Here is a 15,858-nt window from a genome sequence, read left to right as displayed (position 1 = left end):
CAAATCAGCTAAAAAAATAAAAAGTAATAATATTTCATGTGGACTTTAAAGTATTAAGCGTTTCAGAAGTGATACACAAGAGCGTACATGCTGCGACACCGGCCTCATCGCACCACCCCTGTTGACGTTTCCTCCAACAGCACACCTCATAGTGATTAATTCCAGACGAGGGTTAAATTGGTAAAATCCACATTATCTGGAAAAATAATAGCAATAAACAAAAACACAAGGTATAAAAATAAAAAAAAAATGAAATGTATAAGGAACAACTGGAAATTGGGTTCTTTGAGGATTAACCGCACCATTGCACTCAAATTAAATCTCCTGCTTGAATGCCGCTCAATCAAGCGATGAGCCTTTACACATCCCAAACTCAACCGGCCATCCATCAGACACCTTAAGCAGCTTTTGATAATCTTGCATAAGCCAAAAAAAAACCTGTTTAAAAAAAAAACAAGAACCATGTCACTGATCCATGCAGCCATCTGTTAACGCTTTGAGAGAACAGACCATGTGTTCACACAGGAAACGACTATGGTCCATATGTGACACTGAATGCTGCCCAGAATACAAACGGAAAGAAGGAACTCTGGGAAACCCGGACATCCTTCATGATCAGTTCTGCAAAATGGAGTTCATCATTCTGGAGGATCATCTCACAGAAACCTCTCGGTTAGCTCTTTTTGCTACGTTTAACTACATGTTGAAACCGTGCAGCACTTTGTTTCCAACAGATACCTTTCGAAATCTGGTATTATCTATCATCAGCTTACAAACAGCTGAGCCTATAACTCACGTTACAGATGCTGCTCAATGAGAGAGGTGCAGAAACTTTATTTCACGTCTATATCGAAGTAAATATGTGTAGATGAAGGTATCGCTAGGAGGACTTGCAGGATAAAACACCAACCCTTATATACACTATACTATGGCATGTATGGAACTCCGTGTTGGCTATTACCCAGTCTAGCAAGCCGGATCTCCAGCTTTTGCTAGCAAGTCTGAAACATGACTAAGAACTACCTACTTTCCAAAACATGTCAGCAAACGTAATCTCAATTGCGTTAGTGGGGTTTGTTCGTTTAAAACAAAACCTGAACAAACCAGCACACAGATGTGTGAAGAGCCAATCAGATTGCAGCCTTCACGACTGTGACGTTCATGACCAGAAAAGGTCACAAAAGAAAGATATTAAATGCGGGTAGACCATCTACGGCTGAGGCTACCGGAGAGATGACCAAATCACCAAAGAGTTCATCAAAATACAGATGTGAATACGCGCCGATGCCTTGGTAAAATATTATCACAATTTCAGGCTATTTCAAAGATATTGGGAGATTTCTACCATGATAAAAAAAATCAACTGATTAATCACAACCACTCAAATTATAGTACCTTGCTGGTCAACAAGAATGGCGTTTTTAAACAGGAATTAGGATATAAATGTCTTGTTCGCTAGTATATTTAGTTAGACAGAACCATGGGAACGATGGAACATTAGCGCATTAGTTCAGCAGCTGTACCATGGTTAGCGGTTTAATATTACTGCACACCACAGCAATGTACTACAATAACAGCATGCCAGGGGCGAAGTAGGTCCTGAAATCTCCACAAAACCACTGAGCACTAAATAATTAAAGCTGCCCATGGTTTTCCTTTTATTAACACGCTTAAAAAGGCATCTTTGTGCTAGAGAAAGCTGAGGGCCTTAATAAAAAAAAAGAATAAAAAAAAAAAAGTGCACAATGAGGAGTTATTCTATACGGTCCTGGAGTTATGTTTATGCAAGATAACGTATTGGCTGGGGTGAAGAAAGCTCCGATCACAGGCCTCTCAGTCTGAGCACAACCACGGGGTGAACTCTGCTCTTCAAGAAGAACTTGACTGGCTTCAGGTTAGTGACTAACTCTCTCCAGCTCTGCATGCAATCTGTGCAGGAAGTGTGTAGGCTCAGAATGAAGACTGTGTATAGACTAACATGTGATTACTTTATTGTAATTGCAGTGTCCTAATGAACACGCTTAAAATAAGGTGCCGTTAAAAGCAGTATGGCACGGGTTGTTTTCAGAGAAGACAATTCCCTAGGCCTGGTCTTCATAGTAGCTTGAAAAAAATAATAATAAATGGAACTGCTTTTCTGAACTCTATCTGAGGAGCTGCACAGGAGCAAGGCTTTTAATGAAATTCCCTGATTTATGCCACATCCGTAAGCAGTGATTTGTAACAGATCTGTCCACACTGTAGCAGCCGCTCTTTGTGCCAGTGAGTGGTGAGGGTTCTTAAACAAGTTAGGCACAGCCTGTCAAAAAGACATATTGCGCTCAGAGTCGCTTCTTTTGCTGAGGCACACTGATACTGTTCCTGCTTCCCTGAACAAGCGGAATGAACAAGGGTGTTCAAGGAGGCAAACTCCAAGATGAGCATACTCGGCACGAAATTTGAAGATTCGGGATTATTTCTTCTTTTGTATTACAAAACTGTTCGGAACACCTGCACACCTGCTCATTTATTCGGTTATCCAATCATGTTCACGACAAACATTAGTCTATTGGGGGAAGGGGGAGGGGGGGGGGTTTAGTCACAATGACTAACCGTGGCATGGTTGTTGCTGCCAGATGAGCTGGTGTGAGTATTTCAGAAACTGGTGCTCTACTGGGATTTTCACACAACAACAGTCTCTAGAGGTTATACAGAATGGTGCGACAAAACAAAAACACATCCAGTGAGAGGCAGGAAGCAACTTGGTGATGAGAGAGATCAGAAGACAATAGTTAGACTGGTTCGAACTGACAGGCAGGCTGCAGTGACTCAAATAACTACTGTTTATAACCGTGGTGAAAAAGAGTCTCAGAATGCACGTGTCAAACCTTGAGGTGAAGTGGGCTACAACAGCAGATGACCATGTCAGGTTCCACTCCTGTCAGCTAAGAGCAGGAATCTCAGGCTACAGTGGGCACAAGGTCACCGAAACTCCACAGGAGAAGATTGGGGGCGGGTTACTCCTAGTCTTTTTTCAATTTTCAAGTGTCCAGTTCATGATTTTATGCACTGTGTAGATTGTCTGATTGACTAATTGCACGAAAGAGCAGTTATAATTAAAGTCTGTTTCGATTCTGAGGTTTTAACCAGTGAGATTACTACAATTTCGCAATGTTTTGAATTTGTATTGTTGCAGCCTAAAACCCTCACGTCCCACAAGTAGTGGCTCATTGGTTAACTCTCAGAAGCAATGATTACAGTTCAATTCCCAGCACTGTCTAGTAATGTACCACTCTAATGCACCATTTAGCTGCATCATGGCTGACTCTGCACTCTGCTTCCCCCCAAGACTAAAGAATTCAATTACAAACGGGTTTTTTACTTATTAATATGTACGGTAAATTGTCATTTCGGGCAAATGAATACTCTTTAGGGACCCATAAACACCCAGCTATAGTAGATGTAGTCCAATACGTTTTGTCTTTTTTGATAGAACTGTATAGGAGTAAAGCACAGAGAGAAATTCCAGCAGTCACTCATGTACAGAAGAAGGAGTGTGAGCTTAAACATGACTGAGTGATAACATTGCACTTTCTGTTGGCATCATCAGCAAGCTTATGCCTCTGAAACACACACACACACACACACACACACACACACACACACACACACACACACACACACACACACACACACACACACACACACACACACACACACACACACACACACACACACACACACTCCTCCCACCCCTGGGCCTGAACTGCTTTATCATTCTGGCTCTAGTCACACTCTTTAGAGACAGCGCACTAACTGAGTCAACAGTCAGCAGAAAGTCATCACACACTGGAGAGATCACTGAGGACATTCTCTTTCATCTCTGTGCATGATAACATTTATCTGCCCACGAGGTTAATGATCGACTAGATGAGCTGGACTTGTCCATGCGACACAATCAGGCATGCAGTGTAGCCGCAGGATGCATGACGTGCATCAAACAAGTCTACACATGACCAAGATCACGGATACCGTCGTGCTCGACTCAGAGAATTCATACTGTTAGGGTCTCTAATGACTATATATAAAAAAAAAAAAAAATCACACTGCTGTCAGTTTAGGAGCAAAAATGGTTTTACTGCACTTCACCTGATTAAGGTGGAGTATCCTTTAACTGCAACATATAACCAGAATTAAGGCAGAATAATAAATGAATGCATAAGATTTACATTTATATGATTTACACTTTAAACAGGAAATCAGACCTTCAGTGTTACAATTTTAATACTTTTACTCTGAGCGGCCATGTTGATTTGACGACGCTTGCTGAACGTTGAGTTGAGGAGACCGTCACAAGTTCCCTAACAGGAATTCCGAGTTTGTTCTAGGAAATTACGAGTTATGATCTTTAGTCGAATGTAGCGTAAAACACGCCGATAAAACACTGATATTTATATTAGTTAACTTAAACTCAGCTCGTCAAGGTGGTATGGTGGTGCAATAGTTAACGCTGCTGCCTCACGGGGCCCCTGCTTCGATCCTGAGCTCAGGTTTGTGGCGTTTTGCATGTTCTATCCATATTCATGTGGGTTTCTGGGCTTCTTCCCACTTTTCTTCGCTACTTCCGAAAAACATACCAGTAGGTGGATTGGTTAGAATAAATTAGTGTGCGTTCATGATGTATTGGGATAGACCCGCGTCCCATCCAGTATATTGCTACCTCGTGTCCAGCGTTCCTTGGACAGGCTCCATAATCCTGACCGGGATAAAGCGATTACTGAAGATTTACTTCAAAACACAGTAGATTACACTGAATTACTTGAAGCCAAAAATGACCATGATTCAGTTCGATGTACAGTGCAGGCCAAAGCTATATCCAAAAACAGCTCAAGCACAGTCACCACAAGACGTGTCATTTCTGGGCAATTAGTAATGATTCACAGTTTCCACAAATTGTCCAGGACTGGTACTGCCAACCAGAAAAAAACACAACATAAAACATGCCTATTTCGTGACTTATTTAACCTCAGTGCAAATACATTACCAAACGAAACACAACAAGAGGCGGATCACACAATGGAAGCATACAGAAAGTACAAAACACCTGACCTCAGTGGTTAATGCTGTAATTAGGTAAATATTTCCCAGTCTGAGGAAATGCATATCTCTCGGATGACCGGGTGAATGAACCGCGTTTCCCGTCATCAGAGGAATATCAGAAATTGAGAAAACCGAAAGTAAAACGGAAAGCAGCCGAGAGAATTCCCCGAATAAAAAAAAAAAGTTCAACAGGTATCTCAGTGCTTTAAAATCCAAACATGCTCCTCGGAGTAGCTGCAACATGAAAAGGCTGTGAAGACTGATGACTATTGTGACTCTTGATGAAGTTTTCAAACTGCTGCCGGAATGAAAACAGATGTTGCCATTCTGTTCTCGACATGCGTCCCCTCACACACACTTCTCACCAATGTGTCTTTGCTTCTCAGCAGTGTACCAAACAGCTGATCTTAACACAAGACCAATGTGGCGGATGTAGTTATTGATTCTGCGGTATCATGCCGCCACACTTTTTCCTACCGTTGACATTTCTTTGGTCCTCATTTGTTGACAGACAAAAGCTGCTGCCTAAAATGAGCAGGCCTTTAAAAAAAAGAAGAAGAAGAGGCTGTAATTTGACTACAAGGTTGACTATAGAGACATAGTTTGCATTTTACACTAACAGAAAAGAGTTGATTTGAATCTCGGTGTGATGGATTACAGAACCAAAACAGCTGTTGAGTCACAACATTAAAGGAAATGTCCACTCTGAAATATTTATAATGTTCTTAAGTTGCTAATCGGTCAGTTTGTCCTCTATTTTCCTTGCTCCTGTGGGGAGTTAACACTTGTGTGCCATGCTATTACGAAGAGGAGTTGCTAGTGCAGTTCCCATGACTAACAAAAGGTTAAATTAGAAACGAATGATCGGTGCCAGATTCTGCTGCTAGCGCTAGTCTCACTTTGCATTTCAGCATGTCAAATTAATGAGAAATTTAACAGAGGAAGGCAGAAAACAGCAAAAATGTTGGACTCAGAAGTTCCAGAATGCAATGACATGGGAGTTTTAAAAAGTTTTAAAGGGCTGCTGCATCTGCGTCTTTAGGTAGAGATGAAACAAGGGCTGATGCTCAGCTGGTAAACTGGAATTTCCCGACCTCTGGCTAGGAAATAAAACCCAAAGAAAACCCCCCCCCCTCAACTTGGAATTCCTACTCATCTACTTGGAAAGTTGCGAAAAATCTCTTCGACCCTGAGTTGCCCAGAATCACGTCAGCGCTACAATATTAATCTGGGTCTCCACTGCACATTAATTATTAAAAAGTTTAATACGCCCGGGGTGGATTCCCCCCCTTTTAATCACGTTCAGTAGAAAATGTCATCACTTCTCACCTTCGGCTCTGTAAGGCGGTTAGTGTCAGTTAGCGAGCAGGTCGGCTTTAGATACACACGTTGCACCAGTGCAACTCATGTCCAGACATGCCTCTCTCCCATGTCTGATTCTCGGCAATTAAAAGCAATAATGAGAAACTATGTGCTGGAGGAAATGAACTTAAATTGAGGAGAAAATTGCTTGTCGCTCCCATTGTGCCGTGGCACCGTCTCCTCAGCAAACACTGACCTTCGTTCGCGGTTTCCCCATTGTGCCTCGTACAACCCGGCAATGACAATCCATTTGCTTAACACAGGCTGGAATTAGAGATGCTCAATACCAGAACTCGAGTTCTTTTCACAATGACTATGATTTTTTTTTTTTTTTTTTGTGCGATATTATTATCCGACACAGAAGGCCATCGTGCATGAGATATCCAAAATGCAATTCGAGAGAACAGGCCTGATTGCTTGTGGATGAGGGGTTTTTTTTGTAAACAAAAAATAAGAGCTGTACAAGAAGAAATACAACAGTAGACACAATTTAATGACTACAATACACTAATTCACATCGGCCCTGCTCATGACTGCAAACAAACACTAATAAAAGGCTCCAAAAAGCAGTGAAAGACCATTATGATGAGCTCTTAGATAGGAGGGCTGCATGGGAAGTGGGGATAATTGAGGAAGTGTCCACTGCTTAGATTTCGGAGGCCAAAGGGCCATGCGGAATCGAGCAAAACACAAATGTGCGCAGTCATAATATAAACTAGACTCCTCCATCTGCTTTTTTTTTGGGGCTTCATTGAAATCAGTACACACAAACAGCGGACATGTAAGCAATCCATTTACAGGCGCAGAGCGAGCAGCGAGCACACATACGCACATACTGAGTACCCACAGGAAGTACATGAAACGACTGGCTGTGTATTGTCATGTTTCTTGGTTTGAAAGACAAACAAACAGGACATTACTCATGATCGCTCCTGCTGATGAAGAGAAAATAAAAGCTTGCTCCTTCTCTCCATTTGACTGCTGCACGTAGGACAGAAGCATTTCCTCTTCTGGATCTCACTAGCAATACACACAAATACATTCATCTTCAGCTTTATCCTGGTGGATCCGGAGCAAATCCCAAGCCATGAGGAAGGAATACGACCATGGACCGTTCACACACACATTCGCATCTAGGGGCATTTTATAGCTGTCAATCTGCCAAGGAGGAAAATGGAGAATGTGCTCCAAGTTGATAATAACACAAGCTCAATTATCAAATTAGAGAACCTGGAGCTGTGAGGCAGCAATGCTACGATCACTACTCACAAATTAACACTCATTTCAATTTCAAATTCTTTCTATATTATCCTGATCTCAGAGTTTTGGGTTCAGTGGCTATCCAGTGCTTACCTGGCAACTGATATCTTTCAGGGACACTTAGTGGTTAGCACATTTGCCTCGCACCTCCAGGGCTGGGGGTTCGAATCCCGCCTCCACGTGTGTGCACGGAGCTTGTGTTTCCTTCAGGTACTCCGCTTCCCTCCCCAAATCCAAAGACACACTGTAGGCTGACTGGAATTTCCAAATTGTCTATAGTGTGTGAATGGGTGTGTCCATGGTGTCCCCCTGCCCCAAGTTCCCTGGGATAGGCCCCAGGCTCCCTCGTGGCTCTGTGTAAGATAAGTGGTATGGATGGACTGTGTAGAAGCTACGCAACTCGGGGTCCTGAGTGGTGCAGGATCAAACACAGCCACACTAGCCTGTGATGCATAAGGAAGGTGGATAGCCTCCCTGTTATCGAGAATTGAATGGGAATTGGCCAAGAAAGAAAAAAAAAAAATGCAATCCCTACAGCTGCTACTGGTTTCAGTCTGTCTGCAGCATTTGCACATTCTCTTCTGCTAAATTTGCACTCTCTGACTCAGTATTAATGTTTCTCGCATGGGATATTTTGTTCTGCACTTCATTGCTTAGATTATTGCTGATTGTTGAGCTGTAACGAACCAACTTACCACCAAAAGTTTTGTGCCAATAAAAGAATCTTTAAATCTTTAAACAAGCGCGATATAAAATGCTAGTATCAATTAAATCATTCACTTCAAAACCCACGTTGACTTTTTACCTTCCTAACCCCTGCACCTTTTATTCAGGGATGTACGCAATCTGGCCACTCATGAGGGTTAAACACACATTGCTGGGACAGAGACATGCAAGTGAAAACGTGTACAGCAGGTACCTGACTGGAAACCATCAAATGTGACCTTGATGCAATCTGGTCAGAATCCGGTTAAAGCTGCACTGCGTTATGTTAACTGTAGCCTTGTTAGCAAGAGCATGCTACAACTGGTAAAAGCTACAGAAAACACCCCCTTAACTTACAATTTCATCTGGTCAACTTGGGGTAGTCTTCTGAACTACCAGATTCTTCCATCTTTACAGTGACATCAAATCAACATGGCCACCAAGGTCCCTTTCTCAACTTTTAAATTAGTTTATAAAAGAGCTGCAACAACTAATCAATAAAATCGATAATAACCTATTATGAAAATCGTTGTCAACGAATATCATTATCGATTAATTGGTCTGCGCGCGACATGGGGCATGTTTACTCATTACGTTACTTCTCTTCTGAAAAACACGCATCGCAGAGTCAACACTAAAGTTGTGTCCCAAATGACATACTATACACACTTACACTATGCACTGTGTACTCTACCGTCTAGTGTGTGAATTTAAGAAAGGCAATATCATCTCAAATGGAACACGAGCGGGTTTTTACTAACCGGAAGTATACGCCGCTTCCTAGTTGACGGCGCATGACGTCTTACATGCATAACGCGACGCCGCTGGCTTTTAGAGTCACCGACAATGACTTTCTTCAGTTTACTGTTTATGTCAACGTTACCTTTTATAAAAAGTAATGCATAAATACTAATAAATAATTAAACATAGTATTTATGCATTATTTTTATGGATGCGCAAAAAGCACTGAATGAAACTACAGTCCTAAATGAATAATATATATTCGGGTGTGTGTACTAATCACTGTTTTGAGACGGCAATCATCAACGTTGGAGTCTCAGTCGGTTGTTAAGATACTTGTTACTGTCTTCTGTTGTGCTGCAATTTCAGTCCAAAATGTTGCACGAATGTTTAACATTCTCTATGCTAGAACAGAACAAATAGCCACTCAAACCCATAACTGTAAAATGCAGTAGCTTTTTATGACTTTCATGGAGGCATCCATGTTTGTTTTTCCCCGACTTTGCGTGCCCAACATCCTGAGGTGGAAAATATCATTACCATTGACAAGGTATCATGAAGGTAGCACAACACCCTCCCGTCCAAAATTACTTCAAACCTAAAAAGAACGAAGGTTGGTGCATGCTTTAGTTCCAAGAATGTAGTTAACCTGTTAACATTATTTGGCTCCACCTAAGCAAATGACAAATATGCAAATATTGTATAAGTAAGCATTAGAGGAACTCACAGATAGCAATCTTTCTGTATTGGCAGGAATTTTGTAGGAACACGATAACAAAACATACCAGAAATAAGATAAGAAGCCACATGAAGATATTTTCTAGGCCTTCTCTCGTGTGGTACTCTCGTGTGGTACTCTCGTGTGGTACTCTCGTGTGGTACTCTCGTGTGGTACTCTCGTGTGGTACGCCCCCCCCCCCCCCTTTCCTAATTTACTCATAATATTTGAGCTTGTTTGGCATAAAATGGAAATCCACCGTTGTTGATTAACACATTCAGTTCAAATATAAGGATGATAATGAGTAAGCCGGATGTTTTCCCTCAGCTCACCGTCTTTATTGATTACTTTTATCTAATTAACAGAGTTGGCGAAATGTAAATTGAGTTTAACACAGCCCTCAAAATCGCACAACGTAGCGTTCACTTCCATCAATGGTTAATCATTATCTCAGCCATATATAACAATTATATACCACTATGACGGGTTATATAATATGACTGTAGGACGATGGTGCAAAGTATGACAAAACGGAGGCTCTGTAAGCAGGACTACATGATACAACCTCCGAGTATTCTCCGAGATGTCGGTGCTTTCCTCCAGTGTAACACATGCATGCCTATGCACGCATGATTAGAAATGGTTTCTAGTTCCTTTCACCCAGTAGAAAGCCATATGATGTGCATTTTCAACCACGCACCATTAAGATGTACCTTACCCCTTACCCACAGCATAGTGCTCAAGGTGACTGGAACCACGTTAGGCAGTTTTATTACTTTGTAAAGGCCAGTGTATACGAGGGCACTAAAGAGAAAGGCATGGATCACATAAAAACTTTACATTTTGGAGGCAGAGCTAATAAAATCGCGCTAATCAGTCCGTACAGGATTTCGCTGAGGTTTTTTTTTGTTGTTGTTGTAATTTTGGTGGCCAAAAATGCTTGATTTTGCTGCTGCTTTTTTCCTTCAAAATTTGTGATGCAACTTGCAACTGAGTTTTTTGGGTTGTTTTTTTTTATTATTTTTTTTTTTTACAGAAACTACTTCAGTTGGTGAAATTGCAATTGCACAGTCTTTCACAGTGATGTTTATTGGCAAACGAGACCTTTTAGCTGTACTCACTTTCAGCAGACGTGAATCGAAGAGGGCTTTGGGTGAATGCGCTTTGTGATGACGTCACATGACGCGTCTTGGCCCAAATCTGCGGAAAATCTGCCGCAATTTCCAAAAGTTGCAAGCTCCTCCGAATATCGCGGCGTATCCGATCGCAAACTCACAAAATCCTGGAGGGACTGGCTATTACAGCGAATGGGAGAAATACCACAAGTGGAGATTTTGAGTGTGTAGTCTACATTTCCTTCTTGTTCTAATGGCGGTTTTCCCCAGATCAACTTCTTTACTGATTACTTTAGGCACATTAATTAAATGTAAATTGAGTAACTTGTGTACACTAAGCAGGGAGCGGAGGGGGCACAGTGGCTTAGTGGTTAGCAAGTTCGCACCTCCAGGGTTTGGGGTTTGAACCCCCGCCTCCACCCTGTGTGCACTGACCTTGCGTGTTCTCCTCATGCTTCACGGGTTTTCTCCGGGTACTCTAGTGCCTTCCCCCAGTCCAAAGGCACCACTGGCATTTCCAAATTTCCCATAGTGTGCAAATGGGTGTGTGAGTGTCTGTGGGATTGTGCCCTGTGATGGGTTGTATTGGGTTGGCACCCCCTCCAGGGTGTCCTCAACCTTGTGTGCAGATTTTCCTGGGATAGGCTCCAGGCTCCCAGAAACCCTATGTAGTATAAGCAGTATGGAAAATGGATGGATGGAGTATACAAAGTGCAGCCTATAATCCTTATGGAAGAAATGTGAATGGATGAAACAAAAATAATAAGAATAATAATAAGCAAGTTTTAGATGCAGAAATGGGGGGGGGGGGGGGGGGGGATTGTGCTTTCTGTAGATTGCTCTGTAGCACCACCTTCTTTCAGGAATTTACACAAACATCGAAAAACAGACATTTTCAAGGCAAAATGTTTCTTCTCTTTAAACGTGGAGAATGTCAGAAACATATTTAAAATGTTAACCCGTGTTCTTTTGTTTGTTTTTGCCTAGAGAGAAAACTAGAAACTATGTTTCTTCACAAAGTCTTACCTCAGTGTTGGCTTAAACCAGCCTGGTCCAGTTAGCAAAACTTATCAACACTGTAGCTTGTAGAACAGGCTGTAGTTTACTTCAAAGGAGTTAGCACTTTTATTTGAAATGAATTCACACAGAACCTGAAACTACGTCATGTTTTAGACTACAAATAATACTCCTAATCAAGTTCAGCTCCAGAAAACAGCGTTTTAACAGTCCTAGTTTCACATCTCTTCAAAATGTAGTCTAATCAATCAGTGCTGAATACAGTCAGGAAACTTGGTTATGGAAGACATGAAACCTGAACAAACAAACAAACATGTTTATTTATTTTTCTTTTCTTTTGGAGGGGGGGGTCGAATAAAGTGTGAAAATACAAAAAAAAGTGATTAGGATAGATATCAAACGCTTTTCCGTGCGTTTAAAGCTTCGTACTGGTAATGAAAACGCTACGTCCAACACTACAGTAAATAAACAAACAAACAAACAAAGTAACGCGCGTGCTCACCTTTGAAGTTCACGCGACACGCAGTGGGTCTTCAGAAACCGTAGCCCAATCCTACGCTCAAAACTGCTTCATATTATCCTTGAAAAACATTTAAATGTCCTTTTTTTTGTTCCTGGAAACACCGGGAGGAGAGGAATACAGCGCTACACGACTCCGCAGATGTAAATCCGTGGACTCTGTCTCTCTCTGAAAAACTGCCGAAGTACACCGGGGCTTTTCCGAGATCACATGACCTGGGTAACAGGTAGGGAGAAGTGACGCGGATGTGCACTGCACCTGAAAAGCTAACAAACAACAGCTTTCTCCCCAAACTGGTTTATCTGCAGCTGCAGCATCTGTAGGAGAACAGCAGCAGGGTAAGAAAACTCGCCTCTCCCCCGAGCACGGCTCTGATAGGCTGCTGAGCAGGACCGAGCTCGTTCGTGTCGGAATACAAACGCAAAACACCGAATAACGCAAATTAGCGACTGAGGACCAGCGAAAGAAAACACAAACAGACCAACAAAAAGTTAGGACTGGTTAAGAGTGAGTGGGCGTGGCTATCGGATCACTTCATTGAGTGTATAATCAAACGGAAATGACGAGTGGCTTGTTAGAATTCCTACGAGTTTTCCCATAGGGGAAGAGAAGGAAAAAACGTGTACTTCTCTCTCTCTCTCTCTCTCTCTCTCTCTCTCTCTCTCTCAAAAGCAACCCATTCCCTTCCCTTGCCTTCCTTAAGCTCATGATCACTGTTTTTGCGTCAGATTAATCCATGTTTAAAACCCTGAGGTTTTCTCAAATCTTCCTCAAGTGGCCATCATGTGTCTGAGTTAAACGAGCTGTTAAATTTGTGGTGATGTGTGTGTGTGTGTGTGTGTGTGTGTGTGTGTGTGTGTGTCTGCGTCTGTGTCTGTCATTGTCACTGTCATTGTGGGCATGCTTTTATGTCTAGATAGCTTGGCAGGAACCAAATGTCCCCACAAGGATACCAATACCTGACGGGTTGGACCTTGTGGGGACATTTGGTCGGTGTGTGTGTGTGTGTGTGTGTGTGTGTGTGTGTGAGTGAGTGAGTGAGTGAGACAGTGGGCATGTTTTTACATCTTGATAGCTTGCTGGGGACCACATGTCCCCACAAGAATACCAATATCTGACAGGTTTGATTTGGTGTGTGTGAGTGTGTGTGTGTGTGAGTGAGTGAGTGAGTGAGTGAGAGAGAGAGAGACAATGGGCAAGCTTTTATATCTTGACAGCTTGGTAGGAACCAAATGTCCCCAAAAGGATTCCTGAATACCTGACATGTTTGACCTTTGGTTAGTACCCACATGGAAAATGGCTTACTTAAAAAAATAAAAACAAAGTAAAAAACTAAGGTTCCCAAAAGACAAGGTTCACTTGGACTGTAGGTGTTAGCTTAGCATTAATTAGCTTCAGTAATGGAAGGGGGTGGTGGGGGGGATTTTTGGATAGGGGATAGCTAAAGGATTTTTGAGGGGCGAAAGTATTGTCCTTGCCCCATGGACTTACAGATGCTCTTTTTTATTTCTCTCCCCTCATTTGTTTCTCTCTATGCAGCTAGCATTTCCAACACACACGACGCACACCCATATGTGCATACGCTGTCCTTCTCAAAGCCTTCTCATTTTCTATAAAGACATGAGCAGAGGGGGGTGGCTGAAGAATAATGATGGCTGTCATGGAAAGTGAAACAGGTCTGTGCCTGTACGCTTTACATGCTGAGTATTCCATAATTGGAGCCCTTTGTTCGGGTGGAACAGCAATAATCCAGCACTTCTGTCATTCTCAATGGAGCTGTCACACTCCTATTCACCAAATCCTGAAAAATGGCTGGATGAAAGAAGACCGAACTCAACAGCTCGAACTGTTTTATATAACATGCAGGTGAAATCAATATTAATTTTCAGTTTTACAGAATATTGTTAGTCCATCAGTGATGTACTGAAAAACTGGAGAAAAAAATAATAAAAAGTAAGAAAAGAAGTAAACATGGATGTCATTGAGTGAATGGAAGGGCTAGATTTAAATTGTTTAATGTTGCCCTCTACTGTCTAAAAATATAACAACACCTAGAGTAAATAAAGTACATTAACACAAACCTCTTTGTATATTGTACTGTATATTGACCACATTTACAGTTGTACTGGTCATTGTTTTCACTATTTGCTCGTGCATGTTGTGTCCTGAGCTGGTGCCCAATGCTCACAGTGAGCCATGAGGTGAACCAGATGCACAGTCAAGAAGCACAGAGAGACGCTATGTTACGAGGCAGCAGATAAAAGGAAAAGAGGGAGGAGAAGGCTGTGAGAGGAAAATAAAGGGGCTATTTTTAGACGTGCATAATGAGCCGATTTTCTTTCTCTTTCTTTCAATGGCGAGCTAACTGGATGCTGTCAGTATGATATATTGCAGAAGATCTTTTACCTGTGCAGAAAATCATTACAGCCCTGGTTTATAAGTCTAAAAAAGTATTTTAAAAAACAAAACAAAGCCTCAGACCAGGGATACTTACGTTTTTCTGGGGTGTTAAGTTATTTTAGGGTGCATAGACGGTGCCATTTCTTTTGGCCTGGAAGTCTATGGTTCTCCAAATCAGCAGGGCTCTATGGAAAACTCTACTGTGGATACTAAACTAGCAATTAAGTTGTGAGTGTGGCTTTTTTTTTATTCTGATCCAGTCTGAAAGGGGTTTTGGTTAGTGGGCCAACAAAATTGCTGGTTTATTCTGAATGGTCGGTTTGCTGTTCAGAAGCATATAATGCCGGGGCTTTGCTGTCTGTAGTGAAAAGAGTCTTTGTCTGATACAACACTGCTGTCCACAAGTATTGGGTCAACGAGGGGCAAGGCTGATATTCTTTTGTATACTCTACAGAAAGCTCTATGGCTTGTAAAATGATGGGATCATGTCGTTTTAAGCATGTGAGATTTGTCTTTTGAATTTCTAGCAACGGTCCAGTCAAACACTGTACATAAGAAGAATATGAAGACCGGTACCCTAAGAGCACAGCATGATTTCTCTTCATTAGTGTCCTGATTTTAAGAGCTAGAAGATGAGGGATAACTGATTAACGTGCTAATCAGCAACAGAAAAAAAAATAATAATGATGTTCTAATGTTGTGGGAAAACCTGTATGACTTGTTTAAAACCTATTAAACATTTTGAGCGTGATCCGAATACAATTATTCACTTCTAAGTTCGTAGATTTGTAATAAATTCGTAATAAATTCATAAATGCTTCGGATAAAAGCGTCTGCTACATGAATAAATGTAATTTCGTGGATTTTGATAAATTGTGTTATGAAAGCATTGTCCCAGTGATCTCTCTCTCTCTCTCTCTCTCTCTCTCTCTCTCTCTCTT

The 15,858-nt window shown here is 41.7% G+C and overlaps 1 protein-coding gene across 4 annotated transcripts in view; it reads right to left on the bottom strand.

The window, feature by feature from the left end:
• The window catches only part of plxnb2a.1 (plexin b2a, tandem duplicate 1), a 118,655-nt gene extending 106,018 nt beyond the window's left edge, over window positions 1-12,637 (bottom strand). For all 4 annotated transcript variants that reach the window (XM_053688440.1, XM_053688441.1, XM_053688439.1 and 1 more), the window contains exon 1: window positions 12,500-12,637. The gene's annotated coding sequence lies outside the window, so the exon portion shown is untranslated. The remainder of the gene's footprint in view (window positions 1-12,499) is intronic.
• Window positions 12,638-15,858: the final 3,221 nt, after the last annotated feature.

Source organism: Ictalurus punctatus, chromosome 19 (assembly GCF_001660625.3).
Source record: "Ictalurus punctatus breed USDA103 chromosome 19, Coco_2.0, whole genome shotgun sequence".
Taxonomy (NCBI): Eukaryota; Metazoa; Chordata; class Actinopteri; order Siluriformes; family Ictaluridae; genus Ictalurus; species Ictalurus punctatus.
Note: the sequence above shows the minus strand (reverse complement) of the source record. Positions and strands in the feature narration are given on the sequence as shown.